Genomic DNA, 20,348 nt, shown 5'->3' on the forward strand with positions numbered 1-20,348 from the left:
AGAGTCAGCGATCACTGTGATTGGTCCACAGGGACCAACCACAATGATCGCTGACCAAGACCATCCACAGTTGGTCCTGGGGGGGCTTGCAGAAGTTGTCCCCCGCTGGTAACAGCGGGACTCCTGCCAGTTAACCCGTGTGATCGCCGGGTTAACTGCATGACATATATAAATGTCATGATGCGCAGACTACCTGCACATCATGACATTTATATATGTCATTCTGCAGGAACAGGTTACCGTATATACTCGAGTATAAGCCGACCCGAGTATAAGCCGAGACCCCTAATTTCAACCCAAAATCCCAGGAAAAGTTATTGACTCGAGTATAAGCCTAGGGTGGGAAATACCTCATCCCCCCCTGTCATCATCCAGACCCGTCATTAACATCCTCATCATCCCCTTGTCATCATCCCACACATCCCCCCTTCATCATCCCCTTGTCATCATCCCACACATCCCCTTATCATCCCACACATCCCCCCTTCATCATCCCCTTGTCATCATCCCACACATCCCCCCTTCATCATCCCCTTGTCATCATCCCACACATCCCCTTATCCCACACATCCCCCCTTCATCATCCCCTTGTCATCATCCCACACATCCCCTTATCCCACACATCCCCCCTTCATCATCCCCTTGTCATCATCCCACACATCCCCCCTTCATCATCCCCTTGTCATCATCCCACACATCCCCTTATCATCCCACACATCCCCCCTTCATCATCCCCTTGTAATCATCCCACACCCCCCCCTTCATCATCCCCACCCCCCTTCATCATCCCCACACCCCCCCCCCCCCCCCTTCATTATCCTCTTCTCATCATTCGCCCTCAGTGGTCTTCAACCTGCGGACCTCCAGAGGTTTCAAAACTACAACTCCCAGCAAGCCCGGGCAGCCATCGGCTGTCCGGGCTTGCTGGGAGTTGTAGTTTTGAAACCTCCGGAGGTCCGCAGGTTGAAGACCACTGCGGCCTTCAACATGCGGACCTCCAGAGGTTTCAAAACTACAACTCCCAGCAAGCCCGGGCAGCCATCGGCTGTCCGGGCTTGCTGGGAGTTGTAGTTTTGAAACCTCCGGAGGTCCGCAGGTTGAAGACCACTGCGGCCTTCAACATGCGGACCTCCAGAGGTTTCAAAACTACAACTCCCAGCAAGCCCGGGCAGCCATCGGCTGTCCGGGCTTGCTGGGAGTTGTAGTTTTGAAACCTCCGGAGGTCCGCAGGTTGAAGACCACTGCGGCCTTCAACATCATCCAGCCCCCTCTCACCCCCTTTAGTTCTGAGTACTCACCTCCGCTCGGCGCTGGTCTGGTCCTGCAGGGCTGTCCGGTAAGGAGGTGGTCCGGTGAGGAGGTGGTCCGGGCTGCTATCTTCACCGGGGGCGCCTCTTCTCCGCGCTTCCGGCCCGGAATAGAGCCGTTGCCTTGACAGCGACGTATCTGCGTCGTTGTCAAGGCAACGTGACTATTCTGAGGCCGGGCCGGAAGCGCTTAGAAGAGGCCTCCCCGGTGAAGATAGCAGCCCGGACCACCTCCTCACCGGACCACCTCCTTACCGGACAGCCCTGCAGGACCGGACCAGCGCCGAGCGGAGGTGAGTACTCAGAACTAAAGGGGGTGAGAGGGGGCTGGATGATGTTGAAGGCCGCAGTGGTCTTCAACCTGCGGACCTCCGGAGGTTTCAAAACTACAACTCCCAGCAAGCCCGGACAGCCGATGGCTGCCCGGGCTTGCTGGGAGTTGTAGTTTTGAAACCTCTGGAGGTCCGCAGGTTGAAGACCACTGCGGGTGGGGGAGTTCACTCGAGTATAAGCCGAGGGGGGTGTTTTCAGCACGAAAAATCGTGCTGAAAAACTCGGCCTATACTCGAGTATATACGGTAAATTGGGGAGCCACTGATGTAATGCGGATCGCAGCAAATCTCCAAAATGATCTGCTGCGATCTGCATTTAAATTAAAAAGCTGGTGGTACATGCAGCTACATCACGCTGCCACCGGCTTCTATATAGACTGTAAAGATTCATAATCCCTGCCGGGAGAGGGGAGCTCTGATTGGAGAATAGCTATTGACCAATCAGAGCTCTCCTCTCTAGGCGGCGGGGATTATGAATTATGACAGTGTATGTAGAAGTCGTGTCAGCGTAGTGAAGCCGCATGTATCGCCGGCTTTTACAGTTAATAAATGCGGATCGCAGCGGGTCTCTGGATAATGACCCAGTGCGATCTGCACCTCAGCCCCTGGACTATAACTTCCATCATGGGCAGAGTCTGTCTATGATGGGAGTTTCATTCCTTATTGTGTGAAAATACACACTTTGGTACGTGTCCTCCGAGGTGGTGTATATTTGCGCAAAAAAATGACACTTGCGTTCTTTTTGTGCGTCCAAAAAAAAAACCACAGTTAGTAAATCGATGTCTATGGGAAAAATGGCTCTACGGTACACCCGAAGGGTGACATCTGTAGAAAAGTTCCACCAAAAAAGACGCACATAAAGAACGCAGAAAATATCATTGCGCAAGATTTTGCGCAAGAAAATACACTTAAAATTACTCTATAAAGATTGATGAATCCCCCCATCATACATACACCTGCCACTGCCCCCTATATCATACATTACATACACACATCACACATACACCATACACACATCATATATGCACATACACTCACACCATAAATATACACCATACATATGCACACATCATACATACACCTGCTGCTGCCCACCCCACATCATACATTACATACACACATACACCATACACACATCATATATACACATACACTCACACCATAAATATACACCATACATATGCACACATCATACATACACCTGCTGCTGCCCACCCCACATCATACATTACATACACACATACACCATACACACATCATATATACACATACACTCACACCATATATTTGCACACATCATACATACACCTGCCACTACCCCCTATATCATACATTACATTCAAACATTACACATACACACATCATATATACACATGACACATACACCATACATATGCACACATCATACATATACCTGCCGCTGATACACCCCCCCCCCCAATCATACATTACATACATATACAACCACCTGAGCCGGTGTGAGGTGAAATCCCCAGCCCGTGCAGTGCAGTATGTCTCCTCACACATGTCCTCTCCCCTCCCCCTGCTCAGTATTTTCCCCTGTGAAAACTTGAAACCTCCCCGTTATAAATTAGGTCCTGTGTAGACAGAGCAGGGGAGGGGAGGAGCTGTGTACATCCTCATTCTCCCCCTGTCTTGTATTATGCAGAGCTGCGCTCTCCATACTCCGGGAGGGGGGATGAGGGGGCGTGGCTTAATCATCTCCTGCAGACGTGCGACCTCGGGCTCTACCCTCGCTCCTCCTGGCTCTAGCTTCGGCAAACTTTGAAGAGCGGAGGGGAGGAGCTGTGAGGTGAGATCCCCTCACACCGGCTGGGGAGGCTCTGATCAGCGGCCCCCGGCTACTGAAATCAGCTGAGGGCCGCCACCGCCCCCCTCCATACACCATGAGCGCCGGTGTGAGGTTCAGACTTGCATAGGCTCCTGCGCCTCACACCGGCATAAAAGAAAAATAAGGGGGAAGTCGGTCTGTCCCTGCTTGTCCAATACAGGGCTAAATCTATGACAAATTCACCTGCCCAGCGCCCGAAACTACATGTCCCGGGCGTTGGGCGATAGGATTTCCACATCCCTGCGCAGTGTGTGTATATTGAAGCTGTGTATGTGTGTATGATGGCCATGTGTGTATAAAGGGGCAGTGTGTGTATATAGAAGCTGTGTATGTGTATGATGTCCATGTGTGTATAAAGGGGCAGTGTGTGTATATAGAGGCAGTGTATATATTTATTATGGCTGTATGTGTATATACAGTGGCAGTGTATGTGTATATAGTGGCTGTATATATGTGTATGATGGCAGTGTGTGTCTATATAGTGGCAATGTATATGCATATAGAAGCTGTGTATGTGTATGATGGCAGTGTGTGTCTATATAGTGGCAGTGTATATGCATATAGAAGCTGTGTATGTGTGAATGATGGCCATGTGTGTATAAAGGGGCAGTGTGTGTATATAGAGGCAGTGTATATATTTATGATGGCCATGTGTGTATAAAGGGGCAGTGTGTGTATATAGAAGCTGTGTATGTGTGTATGATGGCCATGTGTGTATAAAGGTGTGTGTATATAGAGGCAGTGTATATATTTATGATGGATGTGTGTGTATATACAGTGGCAGTGTTTGTATATAGTGGCTGTATATGTGTGTATGATGGCTGTGTGTGTGTGTATATATACAGTGGCAGTGTATGTGTATATAGTGGCTGTATATGTGTGTATGATGGCAGTGTGTGTATATATAGGGGCAGTGTATATGCATATAGAAGCTGTGTATGTGTATGATGGCCATGTGTGTATAAAGGGGCAGTGCATGTGTATATAGAGGCAGTGTATATATATTTATGATGGATGTGTGTGTATATACAGTGGCAGTGTGTGTATATAGTGGCTGTATATGTGTGTATGATGGCTGTGTGTGTATATACAGTGGCAGTGTATGTGTATATAGTGGATGTATGTGTGTATGATGGCCATGTGTGTATAAAGGGGCAGTGTGTATATAGAGGCAGTGTATATATTTATGATGGATGTGTGTGTATATACAGTGGCAGTGTATGTGTATATAGTGGCTGTATATGTGTGTATGATGGCAGTGTGTGTATATGTAGTGGCAGTGTATATACGTATAGAAGCTGTGTATGTGTGTATGATGGCCATGTGTAGGGCTGCAGCTAACGATTATTTTAATAATCGATTAGTTGTCGATTATTTTATCGATTAATCGATTAATTGGAAAAAATGTCAAAATGCCATAAAAAAGGGGTTCAGCTGATTCTACTTGAAAAACTATGTATAATGGCCATATTAAAAGTTTCTAGCATGTGATGTGACCAAATAGCAGCAATTTTATAATTTTTTTTTTTTTTTTCAAGTTTAAACCGGTTGCTGTACAGGATCATTATTAATGATCCTGTACAGAAACCAGCGTAATTTGATACTGCCGCATGGGTAACTATTAAACTATATAAAAAAAAAATGTTAATGATTCACTAATATTTTAATAGTTCAGACAGTTAGCATGCGGTAGTATCAAATATTTAAAAAAAATAATTATTTAACTTTTTTTGTATAGCTATAGGAAATGGGGGAGCTAATTTTTATTGGGGGAGAAGTAAAAGTAATTTTTTTTCCTTTTTTTTTATATAGCACTCCTATACACATGTGTATATGCAGACTGCAGAACATTGCTTTTACAGACCCCTTTAGACAGCAGCCCCCCCTTTAGACAGCAGGACCCCCCTTTAGACAGCAGCCCCCCCCCCTTTAGGCAGAAGACCCCCCCTTTAGATAGCAGCCCCCCCCTTTAGACAGCAGGGCCTCCCCCTTTAGACAGCAGGACCCCCCCCTTTAGACAGCAGGGACCCCCCTTTAGACTGCAGGGACCCCCCTTTAGACAGCACACCCCCCCTTTAGACAGAAGGGCCCTCCTTTAGACCGCAGGCCCCCCCCTTTAGACCGCAGCCCCCACCCTTGTAGACAGCTCACCTGCAGCTGTCCTCTGTCAGGGGCTGCCGCTCCGCTGCACAGTTCTCCCGTCCGCATCACGTTGTGCTATGGAGGACCATGTGACACACACGTCACTCCGTAACGTTACGTCGGGCGCAGGGGAGGAGGAGGAGTGACATGTATGTCACATGGTCCTCCATAGGACAACGTGATACGGACGAGAGAACGGGGCAGCGGAGCGGCAGTACGCGACAGAGTACAGCTGTAGGTGAGCTGTATACAAGGGTGGGGGCTGCGGTCTAAAGGGGGCCCTGCTGCCGCAGCCCGACATGTCCCCACTGCTGCCTTGCTCCTAGCGCAGCGCCGGGATATGTCTATTCTCTGCTGCTCATCTCTTTACCCGACAGAGATGAGCAGCATAGAATAAACATGTCCCGGCGGTGGCTGATTGCACTAGGAGCAGGGCAGCAGCGGAGACATGTCGGCTTCATTCATTCATTCAATGCCGCCACTGATGGCAGACAACGAATCGGGCGATTATTTGATAACGGGATTAGTCGACAACGAATCCCGTTAACGATTTTTTATCGATTGCATCGATTAATCGTTGCAGCCCTAGCCATGTGTGTATAAAGGGGCAGTGTGTGTATATAGAGGCAGTGGCCGACATTTATCATTGTCTTTAGACTGTTTTTTGTGTCTACAAAAAGGCGCAAGCAGGGTTTATTTGCGCCTTTTTGTTTACACATTTCTGCTGATTTTGAGTTGCAATCCACTGATTTTGGCAATACACATGATATAGAAGGGATTTATGAACTGCGCCTTTTTGTAAAAAGGCGCAAAGCCACTGAAAAGTCTCTAAAACTACACCATCCCAGACCTGGCGTAGATTTTTAGTGTATGTGAAGAGAGAAATTTGAGAAAATGTGACCTGCACAAAATGTATCATATACTTTGTGAACATTTAATAAATATGGTGCTCCTACACATTACCAGCACACACAAAAAATGCTTCACTTACACCTACAATGATAAATGTGGGCCAGTGTATATATTTATGATGGATGTGTGTCTATATAGTGGCAGTGTATGTGCATATAGAAGCTGTGTATGATGGCCATGTGTGTGTATATAGGGGCAGTGGGAGACATGTATCATTACATGTCTATTGTAGACACAGTTCTACCCCTTTACACTGCTTCTCTAATTTACACTGTTGCTCAAGATTTACTAAAGTTGTGCATGTCCTTTGATAAATTTTGTGCAAATATAGAAACGCCCCCCCCCCCCCCCTCGCTCTACCGTGCACTCCTTCTCTACCTCCCATGGTACACTGCTCACTGCTCATAGCTAGAAGTGCTGGAGCAGCAGGTGGGCCGAACAAAACTCTGCATAATAGTAAAATCATAAATCTGTATAAAGTACACAGAGTGGGAGATTCTCAAAGAATTTTGCACCAAAAAATAAAATGAAAAATCTATTTTTGTGCGAAAAGTATCACCACATGTTTAAAGAGCTTTGTGCCGCAGTTTACGCTGTTCACGTCAGTTTTGTAAAAGTGGGCGTGTCCGCGTATATTTTCTGCTTTACATGATATTTATACGTGGGGTGAGAGTCCAGTTTACATCAAAAATTTCACACCAGCTTTTTGATAGTGTAGAAATCACAGAAATGGTTGCAGTTTTATTGTTTAGTGTTTTTTTATATTTTTTTTTTTTGGGGGGGGGTATGTAAGTATTAATAAAAAAAATTATTATTGAATAATGTTATATATATATATATATGTACACTTTTATTTACATTTTTTTCTTGGTAACTGCACCTGCACTCACATTTAAGCTCAGAAATATTTTATTTATACAGTTATCACTTGTCTGGGCACTAGTAACCATGGAATATTTCGTGAGATGTTTCCACCAGAATTTCCCTGGATGTAAAAGTTGGCGCAAAAATCGACAATTTTGGCACAAAAAAAAAAAGTGGTGCAAAAATGAATTTTCACATATTTTCAAAGCAGCAAAAGAGACATTTGAAATGTGAGGAGAAAAAAAAATTGTGAATAATATAGCTGGAACAGAAATTACAGTAGTTTTTGTGAATCTCCCCCAGAATGTCTGGGTTTAAAAAATATGTAATTTTGCTGAACAATCTGTCCCCTTACCTCTATATCTATATATGTGTTTACCAACCAGAATGCCTCCAAGTGTTGCAAAACTTGGCATGCTGGGAGTTGTAGTTTTGCAAAAGCTCCACCGCACCGCCCCGACCCCATTGCCTCCCCCATCCCCCGGTTTTTTAATTACCTGTTCCCGGGGTCCACGCTACTTCTGGCTCCTTCTGCGTCCTGCGTTACGCTGTGCGCAATGACGAGTGACATGACGCGACGTCACCGTCAGTGCGCACAGTGACAGCTCAGGAGGACACCACCGGAGCCAGATGTAGAGTGGACCCCGGGAACAGGTAATTATAAAACCGGGGATGGGGGAGGCAATGGGGCCGGAGCAGTGCGGTGGGGGGTGCGGCGTGGTGCAGTGGCGCGGAAGGGAGCGCGGAGCGGTGCAGCGGTGGGGGGAGGGCGGTGGCGGTGATAGGACTCAGGAGGACCCCCGGACAGGCAGGGGAGAGAAGCGAGTGGCAACGGTGGTCTATGGCACCGCAAAAGCCGCTGCAGTTCATTGATTTAAAGCACCCGCTTTAAATCAGTGATCTGCAGCGTTGTCGCGGGGGGATAAAAAGCCGATAACTTATACCGGAATATCGGTATAAGTTATTTGCTATCGGGCCTAACCTCCACAGATTATCGGTAGACATGAGCAAACTTAAAAAAAATTAGATTCGGCCGATTCGCCGAATTTTCCCGAAAAGTTTGTTTCGATCCAAATTTATTCGCGGCAAATCGATATTAAAAAAGGCTATTTCTAGCCTACAAACAGCCTCTATAGGGGTATAGAACACTTTGCTGTGTCCTAAAACGCATATGGAGTGTGTTGGGGTAGTGAAATAATACTGTTATTCAGAATAGCATGCAGATTACCGGCATCGCTCTTAGAATTACTGCCGCACAGCAGCACAATGACAGAGCCTGGTGGTGGCATCAGTGTCAGGAGACCATATAGTGACTGAATGACATAGCGTGGACATGTTGGCAGCAAGAGGAGACCATTTAGTCGCTGAATGGCACAGCGTGGAGTTGGCTGATGCACTAGTACACTACACACCAGGGCTTCACAATCCCCCCCAAAAAACAACACAATATATGAAATTTTTGACAAAGCTTTCTCATTGGTAGCACCCGTTATCCAAAAATTTGAAATTAACAGACCCAGGCCCCACCTCTGCGGCATCAGTAACCCATATATTGCCTGAAGGACACAGCCTGGAGTTGGCTGATGCACCAGTATACACCAGGGCTTCACAATCCCCCCTCCAAAATCAACACAATGAGAAATTTTTGTCAAAGATTTCTCATTGGTAGCATCCGCTATCCAAAAATTTGAAATTTCCAGAACCAGGCCCCACCCCTGTGGCATCAGTAACCCATATATTGCCTGCATGACACAGCCTGGAGTTGGCTGATACAAGAGTACACACCAGGGCTTCATAATTCCCCCCCCAAAAAAAAAACAACACAATATATGAAATTGTTGACAAAGATTTCTCATAGGTAGCACCCGCTATCCAAAAATTAGAAATTTCCAGACCCAGGCCCCACCTCTGCGGCATCAGGAACCCATATATTGCCTGGAGTTGGCTGATGCACCAGTACACACCCGGGCTTCACAATCACCTCCAAAAAACAACAACATTTCAGAAATTTTTTAAAGAAATACCTTTGTGTAAGAACAAGCGCATATCCAACAGTTCACAAGACTCTATAATGCAGGACGGTGGACCACCCAAAGACATTCTTCTCAAAAATAATAAACCCCACAATGATTGAAATTTTTTTACAAAAACTAATTCAATATGTGTGTAAGCGCATCTGTCTCCAAAAGATCAGATCACCAAAGGACTTTTTTGCCCAAAATGATGAAGCAGAGTTAATCCCTGTCCGTATTTTTTATTTTATTTTTTCATTAAAAATCACACGTAACAAGCGTTCCGTTGTGTAACGATTAGTATTCTGGAAAATTCAATTTTATTACTGATAAAATTATCAGTAAATAAAAAAAACAAAACACTACCCAAGAGTGTTTAAGAACCCCATACATTGCCCCAGGAGCAGTCAAGAGTAGGCCTTAGCAGTACCCAAGAGGCTTTAACCTCTTAAGGACCCAGCCATTTTACACCTTAGGACCCGGCCATTTTTTGAACATCTGACCACTGTCACTTTAAACATTAATAACTCTGGAATGCTTTTAGTTATCAATCTGATTCCGAGATTGTTTTTTCGTGACATATTCTACTTTAACATAGTGGTTAAAAAAAATTGTAACTTTCTTGGTGAAAAATTTGAAAATTTTATGAAAAATTTGAAAATTTTACATTTTTCTAACTTTGAAGCTCTCTGTTTGTAAGGAAAATGGATATTCAAAATATTTTAATTTTTTTTTCACATATACAATATGTCTACTTTATGTTTGCATCATAAAATTGACAAGTTTTTACTTTTGGAAGACACCAGAGGGCTTCAAAGTTCAGCAGCAATTTTCCAATTTTTCACAAAATTTCCAAACTCACTATTTTTCAGGGACCAGTTCAGGTTTGAAGTGGATTTGAAGGGTCTTCATCTTAGAAATACCCCACAAATGACCCCATTATAAAAACTACACCCCCCAAAGTATACAAAATGATATTCGGTCAGCCTTTTAACCCTTTAGGTGTTTCACAGGAATAGCAGGAAAGTGAAGGAGAAAATTCACAATCTTCATTTTTTACACTCGCATGTTCTTGTAGACCCAATTTTTGAATTTTTACGAGGGGTAAAAGGAGAAAATGTATACTTATGTTTGTAGCCCAATTTCTCTCGAGTAAGGACATACCTCATATGCCTATGTAAAGTGTTCGGCGGGCGCAGTAGAGTGCTCAGAAGCGAAGGAGCGACAAGGGGATTTTGGAGAGTACGTTTTTCTGAAATGGTTTTTGGGGGGCATGTTGCATTTAGGAAGCCCCTATGGTGCCAGAACAGCAAAAAAAAACACATGCCATACCATTTTGGAAACAAGACCCCTTGAGGAACGTAACAAGGAATAAAGTGAGCCTTAATACCCCACAGGGGTTTCACGACTTTTGCATATGTAAAAAAATAAAATAAAATTTCACAAAAATGTGTGATTCCCCCCAAATTTCACATTTTTGCAAGGGTTAATAGCAGAAAATACCCCCCAAAATTTGTAACCCCATCTCTTCTGAGTATGGAGGTACCCCATAAGTTGACCTGAAGTGCACTACGAGCGAACTACAATGCTCAGAAGAGAAGGAGTCATATTTGGCTTTTTGAGAGCAAATTTTGCTCGGGGGCATGTCCCATATAGGAAGCCCCTATGGTGCCAGGACAGCAAAAACTACCCACATGGCATATCATTTTGGAAACTAGACCCCTTGAGGAACGTAACAAGGAATAAAGTGAGCCTTAATACCCCACACGGGTTTCACGACTTTTGCATACGTAAAAAAAAAATAATATTTCATTAAAATGGGTGTTTCCCCCCAAATTTCACATTTTTGCAAGGGTTAATAGCAAAAAATACCCCCCAAAAATTGAAACCCCATCTCTTCTGAGTATGCAGGTACCCCATAAGTTGACCCGAAGTGCACTATGGGCAAACTACAATGCTCAGAAGAGAAGGAGTCATATTTGGCTTTTTGAGAGCAAATTTTGCTCGGGGGGCACTTCGCATTTAGGAAGCCCCTATGGTGCCAGGACAGCAAAATAACCCCCACATGGCATACCATTTTGGAAACTAGACCCCTTGAGGAACGTAACAAGGGGTACAGTGAGCATTTACCCCCACTGGTGTCTGTCAGATCTTTGGAACAGTGGTCTGTACAACATTTTTAATTTGCACAGCCCACTGTTCCAAAGATCTGTCAGACACCAGTGGTGGGTAAATTCTCACTGGACGCCTCATTACATTCCGTGAGGGGTGTAGTTTACGAAATGGGGTCACATGTGGGGTTTAGGTTTTTTTGCGTTTGTCAAAACCGCTGTAACAATCAGCCACATCTGTGCAAATCACCTCAAATGTACATGGCGCACTCTCCCTTCTGGGCCTTGTTGTGCGCCCCCAGAGCACTTTGCGCCCACATATGGGGTATCTCCGTACTCGGGAGAAATTGCATTACAAATTTTGGGGGGCTTTTTTCCCTTTTACCTCTTGTCAAAATAAAAAGTATAGGGCAACACCAGCATGTTAGTGTAAAAAATTAATTTTTTTACACTAACATGCTGGTGTAGACCCCAACTTCACATTTTCATAAGGGGTGAAAGGAGAAAAAGCCCCCCAAAATTTGTTAGGCAATTTCTCCCGAGTACTGCGATACCCCATATGTGGCCCTAAACTGTTGCCTTGAAATACGACAGGGCTCCAAAGTGAGAGAGCGCCATGCGCATTTGAGGCCTGAATTAGGGATTTGCATAGGGGTGGACATAGGGGTATTCTACGCCAGTGATTCCCAAACAGGGTGCCTCCAGCTGTTGCAAAACTCCCAGCATGCTTGGACAGTCAACGGCTGTCCAGCAATACTGGGAGTTGTTGTTTTGCAACAGCTGGAGGCTCCATTTTGGAAACAGTGGCGTACCAGACGTTTTTCATTTTTATTGGGGAGGGGATGGGGGCTGTGTAGGGGTATGTGTATATGTAGTGTTTTTTACTTTTTATTTTATTTTGTGTTAGTGTAGTGTAGTGTTTTTAGGGTACAGTCACATGGGCGGGGGGTTACAGCGAGTTTGAGCTGCCGCGCAAAATTTGCTGCATCGCAAACTTGCAGCCTGATACTCACTGTAAGCCCCTGCCCATGTGAATGTACCCTGTACATTCACAGGGGGGGACCTCCAGCTGTTGCAAAACTACAACTCCCAGCATGCACAGTCTATCAGTGCATGCTGGTAGTTATAGTTTTGCAACAGCTGGAGGAACACGGGTTGGGAAACACTGAGTTAGGAAACAGACAATGTTTCCCAACCAGTGTGCCTCCAGCTGTTGCAAACCCACAACTCCCAAACATTCTCAAACATGCTGGGAGTAGTAGTTCGGCAACATCTTTAGAGCCAGATGTTGCCGAACTATAACTCCCAGCATGCTTGGAGTTGTAGTTTTGCAACATCTGGAGGACTACAGTTTGCAGACCACTAATACAGTGGTTCTCAATCTGTGCCCTTCCAGATGTTGCAAAACTACAACTCCCAGTATGCCAAAACTGTCCAGGCATGCTGGGAGTTGTAGTTCTGCAACATCTGAAGGGCCAGATGTTACAGAACTACAACTCCCAGCATGCCTGGACAGTAAGGGCATGCTGAGCATGTGTAGTTTTGCAACATCTGGAAGGGCACAGTGGTCTCCAAACTGTGGACCTCCAGATGTTGCAAAACTGCAACTCCCAGCATGCCCAGACGCCAAGGGCTGTCTGGGCATGCTGGGAGTTGTAGTTTACAGGGTCCCAATACAGCAATGCATGTCGCTTTACGGCGACGTGCATTGCTGTAAAGGGCCCGACCGCGGCTGAAGATCCACTCACCTGTCGCCGCCGCCGCTGTCTTCACCGCCGGGATCCGGGTCTTCAGGGACGAGGTAAGTACCGGGGCCGGTCCCCAGCACTCCCCCGTCCCCCGCCCTCCGGTCTTCCTCCCGTCCTCTCCGTACTTTCAGGGGATGGGCAGGATGGGAGGAAGTAACCGCCCCCCCTCCTGCGATTGGTCGGTTAACTAACCGACAGATCGCAGGGGGATCGGAGGAGGTGGCAGGCTTGCCACCTCGCTCCTATTCTTTAGCATGGTCCTGGCTGTCTGTGACAGCCGGGATCATGCGAAATTACCGGGCGGTCGGGTCCCAGAGACCCGATCAGCCCGGTATCGCCGCAGATCGCAAGGGCGATTTCCCTTGCGATTTGCGGCGATCGCCGACATGGGGGGCCTACATGGCCCCCCTCGGCGTTTGCCCTGGATGCCTGCTGAAGGATTTCAGCAGGCATCCGGTTCCGATCTCTGCCCGGCGCGCGGCCCAGGGTGTGAGGGCGTATCCATACGCCCTGGGTCCTTAAGAGGTTAATAACCCCCTACCTTTGCATGATCAATTGCGAGATCGAGCAATGCCAGGTGTGTTATGCCCTCTGATTTCCGGGGCCGCAGGCAGGCTCCACTGAACGGATTAGAGTGTCTCTATCTTTCATCGACCGGTGCTGGTAACCCGCTAACTCCCTGAAAGGTAAGCAGCCGCGAAGCAGGTGGCCTCCCCCGGGCACATTTGGCTCCAGAATTTCCACTACTGCCACACCACGCTGACTGCCAACCTACCGCCTTGCTGACTCAAGGGCACCCTGCAACTCTCTTCTCCCGATGATGAACCCCCCTTCTCCTGAGATCGAGCAATAACAGGTATGTTATGCCCTCAGATGTCCGGGGCCGCAGGCGCGCTCCACTGAACGGATTAGGGTGTGTCCATCTTTTTTTGTAGCACCCGCAATCCAAATATTTTAAATTCCCAGACCCAGGCCCCACCTCTGCGGCATCAGGAACCCATTTATTGCAGCATGGAGTTGGCTGATGCACCAGTACACACAGGGCTTCACAATCCGCCCCAAAATCATCAAAATTGTATGAATTTTTTATTTTTATTTACAGCTTTGTGTAAGCACAAGCGCATATCCAACATTTCAGAAGACTCTATAAGGCAGGACGGTGGACCACCCAAAGACTTTCTTCTCAAAAATAATGAACCGCACAATTGTTGAATTTTTTTTTTTAAATTGAAATTCCTAGACCAAGGCCCCACCTTAGCTGCATCAGTAACCCATAGATTGTCTGAAAGACACAGCCTGGAGTTGGCTGATGCACGAGTACACACCCGGGCTTCACAATCCACCCAAAAAAAACGCAATTTTTTTTTAAATTGTCTGATAAAATACCTTTTTGTTAAAACAAGCGCATATACACCAGTTCAGAAGACTCTATAATGCAGGACGGTGGACCACCCAAAGACATTCTTTTTATAATATAATAAACCACACAATATGTTCCATTTTTTTAAATAATTGAAATTCCAAGACCAAGGCCCCACCTCTGCTGCATCAGTAACCCATATATTGCCTAACGGACACAGATTGGAGTTGACTGATGCACGACTACACACCCATCACCCGGGCTTCACAATCCACCCCAAAAAAACGCAAAATTTTATCGAAATTGTCTGACAAAATACCTTTTTTTTTTTTTTTTTTTAAAAACAAGCGCATATACAGCAGTTCAGAAGACTCTACAAAGCAGGATGGTGGACGACCAAAAGACATTCTTCTCAAAAATAATAAACCACACAATGTTTGAAATTCGGTTAAAAAAATTATTACAAATGTGTAAGCGCAACTGTCTCCAAAAAATCAGATGGCAAAAGGATTCTAATCGCCAAAAATTATCAAGCAGAGTTAATCCCTCTCCATCAAATTTTTTTTTTCATTAAAAAATCACACACAACAAGCGTTCCGTTGTGTAACGGTTAGCATTCTGTAAAATTCAATTTTATTACTGATAAAATGACCAGTAAATTTAACAATAACACTACCCAAGAGTGTTTAAAGGGTACCTCTCATCAAAAAAACTTTTGATATATTATAGATTAATAGAAAAAATTGGGGTATGTGCAGCTCACAAAATAAATTAGTCGAGGCTATATGGAAAGTATTTACACCAAAAAATACAAATATAAAGTAGTTTATAAGGAAAAAAGGGGATACCAAAAGCCTCTAGACTAATACCATAAATGGTACATGATGATAAAATAGCAAAGGAATAGAGTTGGACTGTGCTTCACTTTAAATGATGAATAAAATGTAATATAAAATAATTACAAAAAAGACATAAATGTAAAAATAATATAAATAGTATAAATCAAATACATAAATATCTCCTTCCACAGGGCCCTTGTGGGGAGGTGATAGTATAGTAATAAAATAACTATAATAATAATTTAAAATCCGCATGTATGGTATATTCTTCCATCCAATTTTGTGTAAACCAGCATAGTTTACTTTTTATAAAGTGCACTCCGTGATTGTAGAATTTGAAACAGTTCATATAGTAATATAGTTACCAACTCCCATGGATGATGTGATTGTATGGCTGGACGTCCGAGAGGCAGATGGCAAGTGCTGTGGAGGCTATGTCCAGCGCTGGCATGCGCTTGCGGTGACGGGCCCGGTTGCCACAGGCCTAAGAGAAGTCGCCGGTCACGGAGTTAGATGGATTACTCCGGAGATGGAAGCACACTCTGAGACAGATGGATCTACTATGGGGACAAAGCAAAGCCTCGTGGAGAATCTCTCGGCGTCTGGTGGTGAAGCAGGTAAAATACAGCCAGGTGTAAAAGCAGCGTATAAAGGAGCTTGGCAGGAGTGGTATCGGAGGTAGGAAGTTGCGGTTAGTGCATGACCACCGCAATCCACTAACTGCAACTTCCTACCTCCGATACCACTACTGCCAAGCTCCGTTATACGCTGCTTTTACACCTGGCTGTATTTTACCTGCTTCACCACCAGACGCCGAGAGGTTCTCCACGAGGCTTTGCTTTGTCCCCGGAGTAGATCCATCTGTCTCAGAGTGTGCTTCCATCTCCGGAGTAATCCATCTAACTCCGTGACCGGCGACTTCTCTTAGGCCTGTGGCAATCGGGCCCGTCACCGCAAGCGCATGCCAGCGCTGGACATAACCTCCACAGCACTTGCCATCTGCCTCTCGGACGTCCAGCCATACAATCACATCATCCATGGGAGTTGGTAACTATATTACTATATGAACTGTTTCAAATTCTACGATCACGGAGTGCACTTTATAAAAAGTGAACTATGCTGGTTTACACAAAATTGGATTAGCGGAAGAATATACCATACATGCGGATTTTAAATTATTAAATTATTTTATTACTATACTATCAGCTCCCCACAAGGGCCCTGTGGAAGGAGATATTTATGTATTTGATTTATACTATTTATATTATTTTTACATTTATGTCTTATTTGTAATTATTTTATATTAAATATTATTCATCATTTAAAGTGAAGCACAGTCCGACTCTATTCCTTTGCAATTTTATCATCATGTACCATTTATGGTATTAGTCTAGAGGCTTTTGGTACCCCCTTTTTTCCTTATTATAGATTAATGTATGCAGAATAACTTTACAATTGCATGTTATAAAAAAATATGCTTCTTTCTATTTAATTTTCCACTTTGAAGAAATGACCACTAGGGGTCTCCCTACCAGTCCTGGCAGCAAGCATTTCAGACTCATGCTGGAGTCCTAAACACTACGAGCTGCCAGTCTGCTTTGTTCACAAAGGAGAACACTCAGAGCTACCAGCCTGCTTTGTTCACAGCCTGTTTGGCTGTGAACAAAGCAGGCTGGCAGCTCTGAGTGTTTAGGACTCCAGCATGAGTCAGAAATGCTTGCTGACAGGACTAATCGGGAAAAATACAATAGAAAGAAGCATATTTTTCATTAACATGCTATTGGAAAGTTATTCAACATTCATTAATCTAAAATATATCAAAAGTTTATTTGATGAGAGGTACCCTTTAATTACCCCATACATTGCACCAGGAGAAGTCAGGAGTAGGCCTCAGCAGTACCCAAGAGGCTTTAATAACCCCTTACCTTGCCCGATCAATTGCGAGATCGAGCAATAACAGGTGTGTTATGGCCTCAGATGTCCTGGGCCGCACTAGCGCTCCACTGAATGGATTAGCGTGTCTCTATCTTTCAAGGACAGATGCGTGTTGCACGCTGAAACCAGTTTGTGATAGGGATCTGTGATTGCAATTATTTAATCTTAAAACGAGGAATTACCAGTAAGTGAGGGTCATAAGCTGGCGTTTATTAAGTCCCTGCCCTTTGTACACACCGCCCGTCGCTATAAGCGATTGGATTAGTTAGTGAGTTGGTTAGTGAGGTCCTCGGATCGGCCCAGGCGGGGTAGGAGAATGCCCTGGCAGAGCGCCGAGAATTTAACGATCATTGTTGAAATTTGCATTAAGCATGTATTTAGCTATTGCTAAACATCCAAAAATTTTAGGGCCAAGGCCAGAGGCACCAGGGAGGCAAGTAGTTCCTGAAAGACACAGAATGAGTCTGGAGCATGCATTTGCAGTACCCAAGAGGTTTTCATAACCCCTTACATTTAAAGATCAATTTTTACATTTGCATTAAGCATGTATTTAGCTACTGCTAAACTTAAAAAAATTATAGGCCCAAGGCCTGAGGCACCAGGGAGGCAAGTAGTTTGTGAAAGACACAGAATGAGTCTGGAGCAGTCATTCGCAGTACCCAAGAGGGTTTCATAACCCCTTACATTTAAAGATCAATGTTGACATTTGCATTAAGCATGTATTTAGCTACTGTTAAACTTCAAAAAATTATAGGCCCAAGGCCAGAAGCATCAGTTTTCCCCATATTAGGAGCATACTTGTCCCCCAGATTAGGCAGCATAGATGTCCCCCAGAATAGGAGCATAGTTTTTCCCCAGATTAGGCAGCATAGATGTCACCCAGATTAGGCAGCATAGATGTCCCCCAGATTAGGAGCATACTTGTCCCCCAGAGTAGGCAGCATAGATGTCACCCAGATTAGGAGCATACTTGTCCCCCAGAGTAGGCAGCATAGATGTCCTCCAGATTAGGAGCATAGTTGTCCCCCAGATTAGGCAGCATAGATGTCACCCAGATTAGGCAGCATAGATGTCACCCAGATTAGGAGCATACTTGTCCCCCAGATTAGGCAGCATAGATGTCCCCCAGATTAGGAGCATACTTGTTCCCCAGATTAGGCAGCATAGATGTCACCCAGGTTATGCAGCATAGATGTCCCCCAGATTAGGAGCATACTCGTCCCCCAGAGTAGGCAGCATAGATGTCACCCAGATTAGGCAGCATAGATGTCCCTCTGATTAGGCAGCATAGATGTCCCTCAGATTAGGCAGCATAGATGTCCCCCAGATTAGGCAGCATAGATGTCCCCCAGATTAGGAGCATACTTGTCCCCCAGATTAGGCAGCATAGATGTCCCCTAGATTAGGAGCATAGTTGTCCAGCATAGATGTCACCCAGATTAGGCAGCATAGATGTCCCCCAGATTAGAGCATAGTTGTCCCCCAGATTAGGCAGCATAGATGTCACCCAGATTAGGCAGCATAGATGTCACCCAGATTAGGAGCATAGCTGTCCCCCAGATTAGGCAGCATAGATGTTACCCAGATCAGGCAGCATAGATGTCACCCAGATAATGCAGCATAGATGTCCCCCAGATTAGGCAGCATAGATGTCACCCAGATTAGGCAGCATAGATGTCACCCAGATTAGGAGCATACTTGTCCCCCAGATTAGGCAGCATAGATGTCCCCCAGATTAGGAGCATACTTGTTCCCCAGATTAGGCAGCATAGATATCACCCAGATTATGCAGCATAGATGTCCCCCAGATTAGGAGCATACTCGTCCCCCAGATTAGGCAGCATAGATGTCCCTCAGATTAGGCAGCATAGATGTCCACCAGATTAGGCAGCATAGATGTCCCCCAGATTAGGAGCATACTTGTCCCCCAGATTAGGCAGCATAGATGTCCCCCAGATTAGGAGCATAGTTGTCCAGCATAGATGTCACCCAGATTAGGCAGCATAGATGTCCCCCAGATTAGGAGCATAGCTGTCCCCCAGATTAGGCAGCATAGATGTTACTCAGATCAGGAGCATAGATATCCCCCAGATTAGGAGCATACTTGTCCCCCAAAGTAGGCAGCATAGATGTCACCCAGATTAGGAGCATAGATATCCCCCAGATTAGGAGCATACTTGTCCCCCAAAGTAGGCAGCATAGATGTCACCCAGATTAGGAGCATACTTGTCCCCCAGATTAGGCAGCATAGATGTCCCCCAGATTAGGAGTATAGTTGTCCCCCAGATTAGGCAGCATAGATATCCCCCAGATTAGTCAGCATAGTTGTCCCCCAATCAGCGCGGGCCTGTCAGAGCCAATTAAAGGGCCGTATGTGGCAAGCGGGCTGTACAATGCCCAGGTCTGCCCCAGAGGGTTTCACAACCAACCACCATAGAGAAAATTTTGTTGTAGGAGCATGGTCAATCTACTCAGACCCATCTGTCATTGGTGGCTAGAAATCCTGACTGATCCATCCCTGATTCATCTTGACAAATGTCAGTCTCTCCACATTTTTAGTGGACAGACGATTTCACCTTCGGGTGACTCTGGCCCCGGCCGCACTAAACACCGCACTAAACACCCGCTCTGATGGCACGGGCAGGACAGCTTTTCCAGGGCAAACTCCGCTAGTTGCGGCCATAAATCGAATTTGGCTGCCCAGAAGTCCAGCGGATCTTCAACGGTTGTTGGCAGGGTCATGTCGAGGTAAGCCACCACCTGCTGGTTCAGGTCCTGCTCCATGTCCACCTGCTGCTGATGAGTAGCTTCACTATGCGGCTGAAGGAAGCTACTCATCAGCGACTGTAGACTCAGGCTGCTGCTGATTAAGCCGGTACTGTTCCTGCCACCCCTCCCCAGCAGCCGTGGCAGTGGAAGGTGAGAGCAGAGGGC

The 20,348-nt window shown here is 45.6% G+C and overlaps 1 protein-coding gene across 1 annotated transcript in view; it reads right to left on the reverse strand.

Moving 5' to 3' along the window:
* Nucleotides 1-20,348, reverse strand: part of LOC130356605 (uncharacterized) — a 1,200,575-nt gene that overhangs the window by 886,770 nt on the left and 293,457 nt on the right. The gene's annotated exons all lie outside the window — the stretch shown is intronic.

This window comes from Hyla sarda, chromosome 2 (assembly GCF_029499605.1).
Source record: "Hyla sarda isolate aHylSar1 chromosome 2, aHylSar1.hap1, whole genome shotgun sequence".
In the NCBI taxonomy this organism is placed as follows: Eukaryota; Metazoa; Chordata; class Amphibia; order Anura; family Hylidae; genus Hyla; species Hyla sarda.